This window comes from Panicum virgatum, chromosome 5K, assembly GCF_016808335.1.
Source record: "Panicum virgatum strain AP13 chromosome 5K, P.virgatum_v5, whole genome shotgun sequence".
Classification (NCBI taxonomy): domain Eukaryota; kingdom Viridiplantae; phylum Streptophyta; class Magnoliopsida; order Poales; family Poaceae; genus Panicum; species Panicum virgatum.
This window is the reverse complement of record NC_053140.1, coordinates 50129579-50148635: the sequence shown is the minus strand read 5'-3', so window position 1 is coordinate 50148635 and position 19057 is coordinate 50129579.

Genomic DNA, 19057 nt, shown 5'->3' with positions numbered 1-19057 from the left:
ACACATAAGTAGTCAACATATTAAGCTGATATACACATAAATTGCTATAGAAAATAGCAGATCGGCATGCAGGTTACTAGTTCAAAAATATAAATAATATGCAACACAATCTGAACATAAGTTACTACTATATATTAACATAAGTTGACAGTTGTATAATACATATTTAAAATATAATCAATATGGGTCTTGTTTTATATATCTCATTCCGAAGAATACAATGGTGAAAATGGATTTAAAAACAGATGCTCGATGAGAGAATAATGTTCATTTGAAAAAAAATACAACTAATTTCCACTACACACGTAAGTAATGATGTCATCTTAGAAAACGCCCCGTCTTTTGCTTCTTCGATTTGGTTATTAAGTGATCATCAGTCGCGCGATAACGCGGTCCTCCTCCGATAGATCCACCCGGGCGTCTCGCCTGTTACGAGACGGCATTGACCTGCCAGGCTGCCGGGTCTAGCTCACAGGCGCTCGACGTTACAATACATACGTGTTGGCCATCCTGACGTGGTTGTCAAGTGCTCACGGATTGCGCTCGTTTGGTGGGGCGCTGGTGCTTGCCTAGTTTTTAACATTCGGAAATAACACCACTGAAATATTTAAAAATCTGATTTTCAACATTCAACAGTAAAAACGGATAGCAAGGGTCACCAAACTGTTGAAACTTTGCAAATTCAGACCCTCGAGTGGTTTAGAATGTGGTTTTTTATTTTATAAAAATTAAAATATCCAAGTTTAAATTAAAAAATTCATAAGTAATTCATTTTAAATAACAAAAAGTATAAAATGTGTGCTAGTATTTTTCTAAAAATGTACCCTATCTATTTGCACTCTACTTGTCTATTATTTAGATTCAAAATTTTCATATTCCTAGTACTTGTTTGCTTGTAGTTATGACTATTATTGTTGAGTAAATGAGTTTCACATAGATCACCAACAAATATGTAACATTTTTAGAAAAAGATGGTACTGATTTCATATTTTCTGATTTGAAGTGAATTAATTTTGTTTTTTTAGATCTTAGTAGACTTTTTATTTATTTTTTTAAAATACAAACTACTGTAGAATCATCCAAAAGGACAAATTTGTTCGATTTCAACAGTTGAATGACCTCTGTTATCAGATTTTGTAGCTGAATGTTTGAAAATCAGACTTTCTTGATACTTCAAGGCCCATAACATTTAGATGATTGTTGGTGTCTTGTTTCATATAGTTGAGGGTTGAAAATTAATTTCTTTTTAATAGTTGGATGGTGTGAATCGAACTTTTTTCTACTTTTTATTTATCGTACTGCAATAATCTGGTGCTCTCGTAAATATTCGACAAAGAAAAACACGTCAGCTACTCCCTGGTACATTTACTCGATGGGCTTTCATGTTATTGAATACTCGTCAATGGGGAGGACGATGTACATCATGACAACCCATGAGAAAAGCCTTGCAACGTGACGACCCGCCCGGCGGGTGCCCATCCAGCATCGCGTCGCACCAGTTCACCACGTTGTGCGGCACCACCAGGTCCTCATCCAGCCTCACGCGCACCGTCAGCGCCACGCGCTCCCGCCTCCCGCGCTGCCCCTCCAGGCTCTCGTACAGCGCGCCGGGGATCCCCAGCCCGCCGCCCGTCGCGTCGCACCAGTTCACCACGTTGTGCGGCACCACCAGGTCCTCATCCAGCCTCACGCGCACCGTCAGCGCCACGCGCTCCCGCCTCCCGCGCTGCCCCTCCAGGCTCTCGTACAGCGCGCCGGGGATCCCCAGCCCGCCGCCCGCGGCGGCGAACCGCAACGTCGCCGCGCCCAGCCCCGGCACGCAGAACCCCGGCAGGTCGGCGCGCGCGAGGGGCACGCCCGCGTACGCCACCACCGCGGTGCCGTTGCCGGGCCTGAAGCAGTGCCGCCACACGTTGCGGTTCCTGGCGCGGAGCGTGACGGCGAAGGTGGGCGCCCCCGTCGCGCGGTGGCCGGGGTCGAGGCCCTGGAAGCTCGACACGGCCGCGGAGACCTCGAGCGGGCCGTAGACCAACCAGCAGACGAGGAGCACGAAGAGTCCGGCGGCCGTCAGGATCAGCGCCACGTCGAGGTGAGGATGCCGCCGCTGGAAGCGTGTGTACCAGTTCTGGCCGGAGACGACGATGCCGTACATGGATGCGTCAGGAGATCGTTGCATGTTGCTTGGCAGTGCACGGCGATGGCCGATCGAGGGAGGAAACCCCGGCTAGTCGACGATACCCTCCCGGCTTAGCTTTGATGAACACGGCCGTTTATATAACTGTAGAGTTAGTTTTTGCAAAGATATCGTCCTGAGCTCTCCGGTTCATGGAGGATAATAATACGGATCATCAGACACCCGGTTCTACTCGAATTAGCCACGGCCCGGCCGGTGCAGGATCGATCACGTTTCACAATAGCCCACCGTTTGTGACTCTCGTGAGATATTATGAAACGTGGCTGGACCGCTGGCTAATTCGAGTACAACCGGTCCTGACAATTTGGTCGGACACGATATCGTGGTCGTCGCGTACGCGGGCGTGGACGCGTGGTGCTCGGCTGGGCGCGTGCGGAGCCGTGGGATTACGAGGAGAAGCCATCAGGGCCGGTCCTGACAATTTGGAGGCTCGGTGACTGTAACACCCCGTCCTCCAACACCGCACAGCCTAGCTTTTTTGAGGGGCGGGCCATCTAAATTGGGTTTGATGTCACAGTGACAGAGATAAGAGTTGGAGCTCTTTAAAGAATAGTAATAATAGCAATTTAAATTTGAAATCTAGTGAAGACGAGAGTTTGCGAGTTGCCCGGCTTCATATGTTCGAGAGTCGTCATCACGCTGCTTAGCAAAGCGTGACTCGCGGGATGCCGGTGCGCAGGCGCTAGAGGGAGTCACGCACAAGCCAAGGACAACACGGTCGTGAAGTCGCGCGGCGGCAGCATCGTTTTTGTGCGGAGAACTAGAGGCCTGGAGCCTCTAGTGTGGCTGCGTGGATATGGATTGTATAATCTCCAATGTAGCTGGTAATCAATGTCAGATAATTGCGTTACAAGGAACAAGGAGATGGCATAGCTCGGTGCACAAAGTCGTGGGGAGTTGGCAGTCGCGAGGAACCTTGCGCGACTGGTCGGTTCATTTAGAACAAGTATTATGAGGCGACATAGGTGGGGTATATGGAATGGCACATCATATTTGTTTTGAGTTAGAGGGGAGAAAAGAGAGGTGGGCTGCAAGTTTACAGCTTGCTCTGAGCCAGCGGTAAGGTAGACTATAATAAATTTGGTGAGAATGAGAGAATCAACATGAAACGTATTTATGACATCGTAAACTTCGTCCCTGATTTGATTTATCTATCATTTTTGGGGAAAAAGATCGATATATTAATTCATCGTGTTAGTATAATTAGAAACACGTATTTGTGAACAGTTTGTACATACTCTTTGCCTCTCCGTAGTAGACCTCTCGCATGGAGTTATAGTGTGCAGAAACTCTCATACATAGTACCCATACCAATCAGTTTCTTGTTTTTGTCTCGCACACTTTTAGAGAAATAAACTAGTTATTCAATATTTATGTATGCCTTGCATCAGTACCAGCTTGTCGGGTACCATAACTATGGGGCACCCTAACCCAGGGCTAAAACACGTGCAAAACATAATTCGGCACCCGGGCCGGATCCCTCCCGAAATCGGACGCCCGAAGCCACTTTTGGTACGGAAAGACCAAGACATGCTTGGCCCACGGCCCAGCACTACGATTCGGCCCTTCTAAGGCCTCGCTGACCGAAGACGAAATCTCCGCCTCGCTCGAGGGTCGCCCGTCGAGGCCCCTTGGTGCGAGGACGACATCTCCGCCTCGCTCGAGGGTCGCCCGTCGAGGCCCCTCACTGCGAGGATGAAACTCCGCCTCGCTCGAGGCTCCCTCAGCCGAGCCCTCTACAAGGCCTCGGCGCAGGAGCAATCTCTGCCTCGTTCGAGACCACCCTCGGCAGGTGGAAGTTGTGGCTCAAATACCCGACTGGACGGGACGCATTTACTCGCCAACCACTCTGCGGTGTGGGGGCAGGTGGCAGATGGTGTCAGGCGGCGTCAGCTGGCGTTGGCCATCATGCCACACCGCGGACGTGACCGGCGTCTCATCAGCCCGCACCCGCCACTGTACCGCTATTCCCGGCGCAGTGCGGGACTGTGGAGTTCTGTGCGGACTTGCCTGACACCTCCTGCTACTGTGCCGCCTACCCCTTGTACTTTTCCTCTCCGCAAGTCTTTCAGAGGGCATGGGCGGCGACCCTCGAACGCAGCACGGCTCTTGACCGGGGCAAGACTTGGGTAGCGGCACCCTCGACGCCTCACCCCATCCGACATGGGATTCTGCACACTTCTACAACCATCACCATGCCGTTGACTGACGCCACAGGACGAGGACACGCTCCGGGCATGGGCGGAAGGATTCGCGAGGACGATGACCACGACTTGCGCCATGCCCCACAGCGCTCAGCGACAGAGAAGACCAACTGTTCTCCCCCGAACCACAGGGGGAGAAGTAGACGACCTCACTGGTCCCCATGCATGTAACCCTACCTCCTTGGGTCTATAAAAGGAGGAGGGAATGGATCGGACGATGGGGGCACACGCTCATCCCTACACACTCACACCCCACCCGATATTGGCACTAGCCTCAATCAAACCTCTACGCACCAATGGACTTGGGAGCTTTCCTCCCTCTCTCGCCACAGCTTGTACCCCCTACTACGAGCACTTAGGTGCAAGTAATACAGTGCATACCCCTCCGCTGGATGTACGGCCTCGTTGGCCGGAACCAGGATAAACCTAGTGTCATTGTGTTTCTTCTTGCACCAATCATCTGGAGGCAGGAGCACGCAGCATACTCACTAGTTGGTGGTAGACCGCGAGGTCCGGACACCGACAGTTGGCGCGCCAGGTAGGGGACGCTGCGTGACAGCTCTTTTCTGTTTCCTAGTTGATCTCCAGATGGCGGGCAGACCAAACCCGTTTCCGATGGGCGTGTCGGATCCGTTCCCACCCGGGTACGTGATCTGGTTCGGGAGCCTCGAGTTTCGGGCAACCAACAATGGTTACCTCATGGAGCGCCTCTGTGATAGAACTGCCCAAATTAAACCGGCTTAAGTGTGCTAACTATCATCTTAATGGTTAATCAAGTTATTGTGCACTTAAAACGGTGTAATCCGAACGTCTGTCGGTTTAAGGATCGAAAAACATTGGAAGTCTCGCACGAGGACGAGCACAGATGATTACAAGCAGACAAAAGTTCTCAAAGTTAATTTACAAGCAGAACTTACAAACAAGTTTACGTAAAATATCAGAGTTCAAAATGCAGCGGAAATTAAAGATGAGATGATGCATGCACGTTCTATTCGTTCCTCACCCAAACAATTGCCAATACTAGGCATACGGGGACAACTGGTGGCACGATATGTACTCTCCCTATATATACTAGCCGTTCTTACGATCATAACTTACGTGACGTGGTTAGTGTACCTGCAGAAAAACACAATATATACACTTCTGGACCCTTCGTGCCAGCACACACGAACGGCCCCCATGTGTCCTACGCCACACGGGTAACGCATATGCAGTTTCCCACATATTCACACATACATTACCACCCACTATAGAGATGTCACCCAAACGTTTGATGCTGAATAGGCAGCGTTGCATACGTCATAATAACGTATTCACTTCCCGTACACTCGCCTTACGGGACATCCAAGGGTAGACGTGTCCCAAGGGTCACGGTCATGGCCAACCACATGACAGGTCTACACCTCGTAACATTGCCTTACGAGATGGCCGTGGTTACAATCACACGGTAGGAAATCCGCACTCCATATCAGGCGGCAGATAGCGACAGGCTCGTTTGAATGGAGCCTTATCACCTCCTCGTATTCTCAACATACGGGACCCGCGCACGTATGAAAAACATGGGCTATTCTAAAGGACTACTAAGAATGCTTACCTTGCTTACCTTAGCGTAGGTGCGTCGTTACGGAATATTAGATATCGGTTGTGCCAGAAAGTAAGTTTTAACAGAAAGTAAAGTGCTGGAAATGCTGGAATAAAATAGATATATAGATGCCACCATGACTAATAAAACCTAGATAGGGCATACGATCTATCTATCTTATTCCTTAACACAACTAGCGTAAAGTTTTCGAAACCAACAATTTTCTAAGCGAATTGTTAGTTTTAAACTCAAATAAGTATGCATGTAATCATCCCCAGTGCATTTCGGCTCTGATACCAGCTGTGACAGAACTGCCCAAATTAAACCGGCTTAAGTGCGCTAACTATCATCTTAATGGTTAATCAAGTTACTGTGCACTTAAAACGGTGTAATCCGGACGTCTGTCGGTTTAAGGATCGAAAAACACTGGAAGTCTCGCACGAGGACGGGCACAGATGATTACTAGCATACAAAAGTTCTCAAAGTTAATTTACAAGTAGAACTTACAAACAAGTTTACGTAAAATATCAGAGTTCAAAATGCAGCGGAAATTAAAGAGAAGTTTAGTTTAGAAAAACAACGATAACTACACTGACGTGAGGACGTCACATCGAGCCCACCGATGTGAACCCTGGTTAGCTCCAACCAGCAACAGCTACCTGAAAACAGGGTGACAACAAACCCTGAGTATACTAATACTCAGCAAGACTTACCTGACACGGGTATACTTAGCCCACTATCTAGACATGCAAAGCTTTTTGGCTCTGGAGTTTGTTTTGCTGAAAGGCTACTAATACTGGATCCTTACTTTCAATATTTTAGCTCAATTTAAGTTTATCAAATACCAACTAGATTTGCCTGACATTTAAAGCAAGCATGGTTGATCACATTAAACCTCTATTAAAACCATTCAAACATCTTCAACTCATTCTCATTTCATCCTTTACTACGATGTGACGAAGTGACCAAGGTTCTCTTAACCGAGAGAGACGGCGAATCGATCCGATTTAACCTTGCAAGGTGGACCTAACTCACACGACACGCGTAAACCCCGTCGGGTCACACACGTCAACCGTTCCCCTCTTTACCCCGACATCTGAATCACGCCTGGCAAAACCCGGGTGAAGAGTCCCTCACAGCGAACTCCCGGAGAACCCGGAGGCGACATACTATCCAACACCCGCCATCATTCCACTCCCAGAGTAGCGGGTCGCGATTCAAAGTATCGGTGCAAATCAGGTAATTAGCTTACCGGTTTCGACTACCTCCTAATTCCGGCATGTGGTTAGTACTATTCAAACTTGGTCAGCACAGCCAACAACGGTACGGTCCTCAATCGACACAGGCAGATGCTTACTTTCCATACATTCCATATCCATAATCTAATTCCTCTCCGCCCGGTCTCCATTCTTATGTTCTCACAGATTCATTTTCAAACCACTTTGCCATAAGTAATTTGGACATATATCTCGCGAGTGACAGGAATCACTCGATTTCTACCGAATCCTGATTAAGCATGGCAGTACTAACGACCTGCACACTAGTAGAGACTCATAGGTACCTAGGGAGAAACATGCATACTAGGGTTTCTGTTGGCGCTCCTTAAGTATCCGTTTTATCCCTTGTTTTATCCTTGATAATGGCATGAATTCAATATCAAAATCACTAACCGTCCTAACCCCGGCCTAATTATTGGTCATTTTCACACTTGCACATATATTTTGGAGGAACTTTGTTTTTGCAGGTTTTTGGCCTATTTTGAAGCATGAAATGACGAGGTCCGTGATCGAGTACTAACACGGAGAAAGACGAAGGCCAAAGCCCAAAGGGAGGACCAAAGCCCATGTTGATTCGAAGCACATTCATGCACATCGACCCTCCAATGAAGCCCAAAAGACAAAGCCCACAAGATAAGATCGAGATACTTCGGGGCCAAGCAAAGCAAAGAGATATTTAAGGAAGGATTTTCCATCCTATCCTTCTCCTCGAAGAAATCTCGAAGATAACGACGTCTAAAGGGGTGCAATCGTGAAGGACAGAAACTCTAGAAGATGCGAGGAGTATACACGCCAAAGATGAGACCGAGGCGATCCCGAAAAGGGGTAGGCCGGCCGGCCTAGGCCCATGGGGCCGGCCGGCCCAGCCCTTTTCTGAGGCGGTTTGCCTTCCCCTTCGACCGGTGGCTTCCTCGGCTTATAAATAGCTCGCACCTTATTCAACTCGAAGCATCCATCCAACCAGAACTCGACGAAAACCTAGGGCCAAGACCGGAGGGAGACGACGGCCGCCGCAAGTCTTCGAAGTTGTCTAGGAGATGGCTTAGGCCATCCCTAGCCGCCATGGCCTCCCTGCGTGGTTGTGTCATGGTGGAGTTCATGAGCTAGTTGGAGTCGTCAATGGTGTATACGCGGTGGTGGCGATCCAAACGAATCTATTATGTGAGTAATGTCTTCATGTCATCCGATCTATTTAGCGATCATGTCTCTCCTCTTTCGATTTCGTTCTTGCTTTGGGTGCGCTTATTCCTAGATCTATTCTCGAGATAGATTGCATGGGGGTGTTCTTGTAGCTATGGTGGCTAGGAGTTCATACCGGATCTACCCAAAGGGGGTTCGACTTGCTTCAGGGTATCCCGTTGAAAAGGGGGGCGTCGTGACAGGCCGTCTCCACAGAGTAGGTTGGGTATCGAGGGATCGGATTGGAGGTTTTGATTTAAAGAGGCTTTGGATGAGATGCATGTTGAGCTTACTCGTTTAGCTAGAACTACAACTAGAATGCGTGTGATAGGTTTAGTCATGCCTTCGGTCATGCTTTATCCTTACCGATGTTCATGGATGAGATCAACCTTCGTACATCACTCATATCTATCAAAGGTTCACCTTTTATATGCAATTAATGCTTCATGTTAGGATAGATCCGTTAGATTAGATAGAAAACCCTAGTAAGTTCATTGTCGATCCACGGATTGATAAACCTTGGGGGGGATACTCTAAGGGAAAAGCTACACGAACCGTGCGCTTGCGGTATACAAATCGGGGGCGTTAGTGAACGTCAACAAGCTTTTCTGGCGCCATTGCTGGGGATCGGCAACTCGAACCCTAGGGCGATCTATCTAATTTTTTGGGCTAACCCTAAATTTTATTATTGCATATACCCTTGTTTTCTTGTTTGTGTCCTTGAAAGCAGGTGGAAAAAGCTAGACACCAAACTTGGGCTTCGAGAAGTCCACAACCCGCTCCAACAAACTTCGACAATCGATGACAAGATGATCGAGGAGTTTTCGACATCAACATCGAAAACCCTAGATCCACTTCGACAAAATGTGAATAACATCAAGTTTCGCTCTTTAGTGGTAGGTGCTAACTTTTGTTAGTGGCCCAGCATCCGCTATCGAGTCCCCACTCCCTAAAGCAAAAGATGATAAATAAGGTACGCCGCCGTGTCAACTGATTTTAAAGACAAATGTTTTTGGGAAGATTTGTTTGCTCAAGCAATAGGTATGAAGCATGTCCGAAAAGAAAATCGTGCGATTGGATCATCATCATCTATGAAGTGTCGCTGTTGTGATGAGTTTTTCGTCCAAGATCAGATATGTGCCATGAGGAAATAATAGATTATTATGAATTTCCGTCAAGTCTTCTTTCCAACGCATCAAAAATCGTTAATTTTGGAGATCGGTGTGAAGAGTTATGGAAAGATTTTTCAACGCTGCGCGTTCTGAAATCTCTCGGGACGAAGCGTAGCGCCAGAGTAAAACAAGCATAACTTTTTCATCCGAGGTCCAATTTGGGTAAATGACCACTTGTTGGAAACATGATTTGATACACCTCACAATGAGCTTGGAGTTTGGTACATGTTCTGCACTGGAAAAAGGAGCAATTCAACAAAGAAAGGTGCAGCAGCAAACAACGGAGAAAGTGATGACGATGTCAAAGGATGATTGGAAGGCCGAGTGCACAAAAGATGATGATTTGAAGTTGACCAAAGCTGGAGGCAACAAGATTAGAAGAATCATGACACCACCTATCTTCTCCAGTGGGATGCTCGATATACTTCTAGTCGAGTGATGCTATCAAGGAAGAAAACCGCTCAGATCATCAACACAAAGCACGGGAGCCTCCACTAATCCCGATACCTTTGGTAAAGCAAGAATCATGGAGAAGAAACATCATTGAAGCCATGCTATGTGCTGGTAAATCAATGGTGATGATCTTGAAGCCAAGGACGCACGACAAGACGCTCCAAAGACCACATGATTGAGATCATTGACATCTTCGGATGAATTCACAAGAAGATACTATTCTCATCAATATTCTGCTCGATCTCAGAAGAAAATTGCAGTATATTTTTGGATATTCAAAAGCTCCACGAAGTTCCAATTCCAACGAATCAAGAATGAAGTCAATCGAAGTTTCCCACAAAAAGTTATGGCCAAAACATCGAAAGTCGTGCACTCTGAAATTTTCTGGACAGCACGCAGCGCTAAAGTAAAACGGTCATAACTCTCTCGGTTGGACTCCGATTAAAGCGAATGACCACTTGTTGGAAAGGTAATTTCATAAACATTTCAATAGATCTATATTTTGGTATATGTTCTGTTGAGTATACAGGAGATATTCCATGAAGAAGAGGCAGGAGCAACACGATGAGAATGAGATAAAGAAGATGACGATGACAACAATGAAGGGGAGCTTGGGCAATGTTTTCATCAAGCGTACATGATAAAATTCAGAGGCTTGGAGCAGAGGAAGAACCCCAATGACATTGGCAAATGAAGACACAAGCGGTCGACTTTCGACAAACGAAGATGTTGCAAACAAACCACGACGGATTACAAGAGCGCAACAATCAACACATGGAGACGTGAGAAACAAATCACGACGGACCACAGGGAGTGCATCAAGATGACATCTCGCACAAAGCACGACGACTCCAATGAGTATGAAAAAGCTTCGAGGCTAAGGTATACACTGAATTCTCAAGCTTCTATTGGTTTTGTTGATAATCTTTAAAAATCTCATGCTCGAACCGATAGTCGGAATGAAAGTTTAAATTCTATGCCTTGTTCTTTTCATGATGATAGGCTAGAGTTTCTTGAGAATGTTGATTTCATGCTTAAAGAACCTCTGCCTAATAATGAGCGCCGCGCTATGCAAGTAACACATGCCGCATTTAATTACACCATGTCTTGTTGATGAAAATTAATTGAGGATGTGATTATGTTGCATATGTTTACAAATAATTACAAATCTCGATCTTGCTTTGCGCTTGGTCAAGCTCATGACCCTAAAAGAGCACATGTCGGGAGAAGCCTGGGATTTCACTAACCATGCAGGACATGAAACTCAAATGATGAGGAGGGAAATTGAGCCCAAAATTTTGAACACCATCATCAACATCTTCAAGTTTCAAGAACGGACGTCGCTAAGCCTCATCAATTTCATGTACAAGTCCAGAGATTTACAATGCAAGAAAGTTGAATATTCAGGATCTCCATCAAGTCCTCGGTTCAATGCATCCATGATCGATACAATTGGAGACTCACGGGAGGAGCTATGTCTCAAACATCGGAGATGCACGTGCTGAAATCAGCACGGGGCAGATTGCAGTGACGGGAAAAAGGTGCATAACTCCCTCAATTGGAATGTGTTTTGGGCAAATGAAGACTTGTTGGAAAGAAGATTTCGTGCACCTTGCATTGGATCAATTGTTTGGCGCAATTCCCAATCTGGACAGAGAGAAAAATCCGTGAAAAGAAAGGTAGCGATGAAGGACAACAAAGAAGGAGGTGACCATGATGTGAGAGACGATTGGGCAAGTTTTCCATTAAGCGTGATTGATCATGTCCAACATGGGAAGTGGAATAAGAGCTGCATGGAACACCTTCACCTCTTGCATGAAGGACCATGGCTTCGCATCAATGAGAAGGTATGTAAGAAAGTCGAGCTCTATGACTCTAAATGAAGCGCTTTGCGGGAGGCAACCCAATCTTTTATTTTATATATTAATATGACCGTCTACATTGCACTCTTTAATCGGAATATCAAGTAACATTGTACCATTGCTCTAATAAAAACCACAACTTCATGTTGTTCATTCTAAATGTTATTGAGGGAGCACTTTGTTATTTGATCTTGGGAAACTTGTAGACCTTTTTGTGTGCCTATTAGTGTTTAGAGTCTTTTTATTTGTGTCTTTTTAGAGAGATTTATGAAGCATTGCACCACCCTTTGATTCTAAACTTGTGGCTAGTTAACTTAGGCTAACTTTTTGTTTTGTTTTAGACCACCTCATCATGTCATATCATTTTATTCACTCACCCCGTGTTGCATTGCATACCATGTTGTTCGTCTCACCCTTGCATTGCATTGCATGTTGCATTTAAAAAAAAACTTTTCTAAAAAACATTGACTAGCCTCGCTTTTGAGATCCTAAAACCCTTAGGAAAACCACTCATAGAGCAATCCTAAAACCATAGGGTATGTTTTTCATTCAAAAAAAAATCTAACTTTTGTTTCTCTCTAGTTTTTTTGAAACCACCTTAGATAGAATTTCTATACCCAACACTCTCTCTCTTCAAAATTTTTGTTTTAAGCCAAAAATATAGGAAACCCATAAACCCACTTCTAAAACCTTGTTAGCTCGGTTGCTTGATCTTTTTTCGATAAATAACCTTTTCATTGACAAAATCCTCACTTCTTATGAAGTGTCGCGAAGGCTTTTTGTCACTCTTAGCAATTGTTTTTGAATAAGCTAGTTGCGGAACAACATCGAAAGGTCCTTTCAACCTTGCTAACACTTGTTTTTGCTAACTCTGCATTTGCACTTTGCATCCATTCCATTGTTCGTGCCCTCATTTTGCTAGCTTGGTCTCAATCTTATTGATGTATGCTTTCCTATCCATGTAATGCTTATCATGATAGCATTTTACTTTTTGCAATCTTGTGTAAACATGGTGTTTAGACATGATTGAAGACCATCATCATTTAGTTACCAAGCTATGAGGTTGCATTTGGTTGGTTTATAAGCTTTGCAATGCGCTTTATTTTTTTCTTGTGCTATGAAGGCCTATTGATCTTGGGATAGACATGGTGTTTTGACCTTGGTTAAATAAGTCTTTATGGCTATGGAGAAGTTCGGCAACCTAGTTGTAAACATGGTGTTTAGAACTAGGTGTAAACATTGTCTTTGTTTATATACCTTCCTCTCATTTGCATTTACACTAGCACACACGTACACTCACTAGTTTCGCTAAGCTAGCTTTGCCACAAATCGAGATCTTAGGAATGGTAGGTTTGTTGGCATTTGTTTCTACCCCCGACCGTCACCCCGGGGGTAGTGTGTGTTTAAAATGTTTTGTAGGCATGAAGAAGCGCTCCCATGAGTTCAAGACCAAAAGAATTTCAATCAAGATCATTACCATCGTCGAAACCCGAGAAGGACGCAACTGTTTTCATCAATTTGAGAACATGTTCAGAGCTGTACAAGAAGGAAAAAGTTGATATTCAGATGCTCCATCAAATTCCCATTCCAACGCATTCAAGATCAATGAATTTGAAGACCCGTACAAGGAGATATGGCAAGAACATTGGACGTTGCGCGTTCTGAAATTCGTCGGGACAGATTGCAGCGCTGGGATAAAATGGACATAACTCTCTTGTTCGGAATCAGTTTTGGGAGAATGAGGACTCGTTGGAAAGGAAAATTCGTGCACTTCGCAATGGAGCAATGTTTCTGTACAGGTTCTGTTCTGGAAATTGAAAGAAAAATTCGTGAAGATGAGGCAGCAATGGGACAACGAGGAATTGAAGGAGGCGACGACGACGTGAAGCAATGATTGGGACCATGACTTAGTATAAGAAGAAGTTGAAGGAAATTGAGGCAACAAAGGTGAAGACACATTGAAGATGATATTCATACACATGAGAGAAGGACTTCAAGAATTTCAAGATGGTCCATCTTCTCCTTCCACGCCTAGCATCATGCTAAGCATGGGGGAGGATTTCGTGGACAAGGAAGAAAGATCTCATGGAGTAAGATAATCACGGTTGCCAAAAGATGCTTATGATTCTTCTTCCATACTTAGCACAATGCTTAAGTATGGGGGAGGCCGCGCTACACTTCATTACGAGCATCGAGAAGGACGGTAATTCTTCCTCAACTCTCTCTTTTTCTAAATGCTTCTACATATATGCCTTCAACCATAGATGCAACCTTTGTATATATCTCTCAACCTATCACATGGCTTATAGGAGGACAACCTAGTTTCGTTTTTGTTTTCAATAAGTGTAGGATCGCCATCACTTTGAGCTCACCACAATGATACATTTTGGCAATGCCTTATGCTTATGGAAAAATGATGAAAGTTGCTGCTTTATTTTACCTACGCTATGTTGTATATGACTTGACCATTTGCTCTCAATTAAATGGAACTAAAATGATTAAATACCGGCTCTTTTATTTGTGGAGGTTAAATGACTAATTCTAGACCCACATATTCTATGTTGCTCTTTGATTTAAGTCTACCGATGACCTTACACCTTGTGTTGTTTAATTTGAAAACTTAATTCCTATGCTATTTAAATTTGTGAATCTCTTGCAAAGTTCTACATACCAAAGCCTATACATACACATTCTTTCATGATGAAACCTTTAGATTGCAAACTTATATTTTGATGAGTTGGATTAAGATTGATTTCTTTGATATGAGACTAAGAAGCTGGTCATTCCGTTTTTTTGTGTAACCTTCTTTCTGCTAGCCTATCTATCCATGCATTGTGAGTTTCCACTTCGGGGATTTTGCAAACCTCGCTGGATATCCACCCTAAACCAAAAATATCTTTTTGCGATTACCTCCTTGACCACAACCTAATTTGAGTATGGATTATCATTTCGACGGAATCAAAAGAATCAAAGGCACCATATAAAGAAAAGTTTTGGGAGACAAGGCTCCCCGGAGATACTTTGATGCCTAATAGAATCGCGACTTGGCTTTGGGTTTGCTTTGCTCTTGCATGGTTTACCTAGAGTACATCAACTATCGTGTTCTTGTTGTTCGTTACCGATTATCCTCGTGTAGTGACAGTATGCGGGAGGGAAAGGTTTTGATCCTGGAACACACCTTCAAGCGGTTTTACGAAGAAGAAGGTGAATTTGAGATACTTACCCTAGCTAGTTGGTTCTCCCACTATTCATACTCGAGGACGAGCATTCGTTCAAGCATGGGGGGATGGCTGGGTAAGTATTCTATGTTATCAAAAGTTCTAAGGAGCAAAAAGAAAGAAAAAAAAGGAGCAAAAAGAAAGAAAAAAAATGAAAAATAAAAAAGGGAGAAAAAAAAGAGAAGAATAAAATGCTCCTTAGTTCTTTTTGGTTTCATTAATTTTCCAAGTTACTTTGAAGAATTATTCCATACTCAAATCTTCCAACCATGTGCAATCCGATAACGAGAACTTCATTTGTGTCTCGGGATCATCCATTTGCCACTTGCACATGTCCACCTATCTAAATGTGTGTGTTTCATCTTTCCCCCTCTCCAACATTATTTTCCAATGGTCTTTTTGACTAGTCTCGGTAATCCCATTAGATCTCTCTCTTAGTTTGACAATATTTCAGATATAATGTTTTGCTAGGATTGTTTTTACCTACCAAGCTCCACATAAGCCTTCCACTTTTATATATGAGTAGAATAGGTTGAAGGCAATCTAATGTAGGCTTGAGCGACTTGATGAGATGAGTATTTCCATGATCTTTTGCAAGAGAACCTCACTTATGTTTGATATGCATTCTTTTGAAAACTCTTCACGATGAAACAAGGTAAAGGTTTGAAGTTCGCTTAAGTTTGAGAGCATTGCATTTATTTATTATTGTGGCTTGTTCTTTAATTGCTACTCTATCTTCCATAATGAAAAAGTAGCTGGTCACAACATGAACTTAAATGCTAAATACTTGAGAGAGCAATATGTCTTGTTATGTATGACTAAGTGCAGAGAGGACATTGAGGGGCAACGCTGATTTCTTTATAAGCAAAGCTCCTGGCCTTACTCGAGGACGAGCAAGGTTTAAGCATGGGGGGAATGTTGGCGCTCCTTAAGTATCCGTTTTATCCCTTGTTTATCCTTGATAATGGCATGAATTCAATATTAAAATCACTAACCGTCCTAACCCCGGCCTAATTATTGGTCATTTTCACACTTGCACATATATTTTGGAGGAACTTCGTTTTTGCAGGTTTTTGGCCTATTTTGAAGCATGAAATGACGAGGTCCGTGATCGAGTACTAACACGGAGAAAGACGAAGGCCAAAGCCCAAAGGGAGGACCAAAGGCCATGTTGATTCGAAGCACATTCATGCACATCGACCCTCCAATGAAGCCCAAAAGACAAAGCCCACAAGATAAGATCGAGATACTTCGGGGCCAAGCAAAGCAAAGAGATATTTAAGGAAGGATTTTCCATCCTATCCTTCTCCTCGAAGAAATCTCGAAGATAACGACGTCTAAAGGGGTGCAATCGTGAAGGACAGAAACTCTAGAAGATGCGAGGAGTATACACGCCAAAGATGAGACCGAGGCGATCCCGAAAAGGGGTAGGCCGGCCGGCCTAGGCCCATGGGGCTGGCCGGCCCAGCCCTTTTCTGAGGCGGTTTGCCTTCCCCTTCGACCGGTGGCTTCCTCGGCTTATAAATAGCTCGCACCTTGTTCAACTCGAAGCATCCATCCAACCAGAACTCGACGAAAACCTAGGGTCAAGACCGGAGGGAGACGACGGCCGCCGCAAGTCTTCGAAGTTGTCTAGGAGATGGCTTAGGCCATCCCTAGCCGCCATGGCCTCCCTGCGTGGTTGTGTCATGGTGGAGTTCATGAGCTAGTTGGAGTCGTCAATGGTGTATACGCGGTGGTGGCGATCCAAACGAATCTATTATGTGAGTAATGTCTTCATGTCATCCGATCTATTTAGCGATCATGTCTCTCCTCTTTCGATTTCGTTCTTGCTTTGGGTGCGCTTATTCCTAGATCTATTCTCGAGATAGATTGCATGGGGGTGTTCTTGTAGCTATGGTGGCTAGGAGTTCATACCGGATCTACCCAAAGGGGGTTCGACTTGCTTCAGGGTATCCCGTTGAAAAGGGGGGCGTCGTGACAGGCCGTCTCCACAGAGTAGGTTGGGTATCGAGGGATCGGATTGGAGGTTTTGATTTAAAGAGGCTTTGGATGAGATGCATGTTGAGCTTACTCGTTTAGCTAGAACTACAACTAGAATGCGTGTGATAGGTTTAGTCATGCCTTCGGTCATGCTTTATCCTTACCGATGTTCATGGATGAGATCAACCTTCGTACATCACTCATATCTATCAAAGGTTCACCTTTTATATGCAATTAATACTTCATGTTAGGATAGATCCGTTAGATTAGATAGAAAACCCTAGTAAGTTCATTGTCGATCCACGGATTGATAAACCTTGGGGGTAATACTCTAAGGGAAAAGCTACACGAACCGTGCGCTTGCGGTATACAAATCGGGGGCGTTAGTGAACGTCAACAGTTTCATACAACTCCTAGCAACTTAAATGCACAATACTTAAATAATAACATTGAATACTAAAATTTAAGGATTATGCTCCGGGGCTTGCCTGAGAGTAACACTAAGCTAGTGTTAGTATTAACAAGGCCTTGGGCCCTTCCGACTTTGAGTCGGGTCTTCGGTTGCTCCAGCGGGTTCTTCACTCTTCAGGACGCGTCCACCCAATACCGTCTTGTGGTTCGGTTCCGTCAGCACGTGCTCCACGTCCACACGTGGTACATCTAGCGTACCTAAATGAGATGGGTTCTTCACTCTTCAGGACGCGTCCACCCAATACCGTCTTGTGGTTCGGTTCCGTCAGCACGTGCTCCACGTCCACACGTGGTACATCTAGCGTACCTAAATGAGATGCACCAAGACAGAGGTTTGAATGCATGGAAGTGCAGTAGACGATACCGCAAAAAGGACAAGTAGGGCAGGTACAAAGCCACGCTTGGATGGGCACGAACATGATGCAATGCAATGCGATACGATTAAGAATAAAGATATGACTGGGCAATCATTTATCTAGCAAGCACCGTATACACACTCAAAAGGCAAACTGGGTTGGTGCTACAACACGAGAGTTCATTCAAGTATTTTAGCCTGAAGTGTTTCCTACAAGAAGTATCACTAACTTATTTAGAGAGACTAAGCATAGGCAAGGTAAATAACAACTGGTCCTAACAGGGTTAACATTATTCACACATGAACAAGAAGTTAGCTGCTGCATTTAAACATGCAGAGAAGCATTAACTAGCAACCATTGGAAGGAAAAGCTCTAGCTAGGAACTAAACAAAGGAGAAAACATAACTTGCAGCCATAACATGGTAGCAAAATTTTACCAGAAGGTTAAGGTATCAATAAAGCATGCAACAAAAAATTACCAATAATTATTGATAACCGGAAGCATTTATTTTAGCCTCAACAAGACAAAATGAACAAAAATAGATTTACACACATGTGCATAGCTTTTGGACATGAAATTTTTACAGTGAACTAGACATGTAAAGAGTAAGCTATTGCATAAATTTCATAATTTTTGAACATCCAAAAACTGTAGATATTAAATACACAAGCTAAAACAAGCATTAACCATGATTAATCAATACGTCATAGAAACATTAAACAAACAGCAGGTTATATATTTTTTCTAAGTTCTACATGCTAAAAAAAACTAACCCAACTGGTTTTACATTTTTACCATTTTTCTACTATTTACTATGCATTTTCAAAGCTTGCAACCACTTAATTTAACATTTAAACTAGAGCAAAAACTATTTAGAAACTGAAGATGAAGCTTTAAGGAAAGTTGTAGATCTTAGAACAAGGAATCTAACAAATTTTAGTTTGCATTTTTTTGATTTATCTATGATTTACTATGATTTTCCAAACTTTCAGCCAAGTTATTGCAAAAGAACCCTTCGCAGCACTATTCATTTGAGTCTATAGCTATGCAGATAGCCCCCTGGACTTGTTCCAATTCCTGCACAAGGTCCCTGGGCGGAAACAAA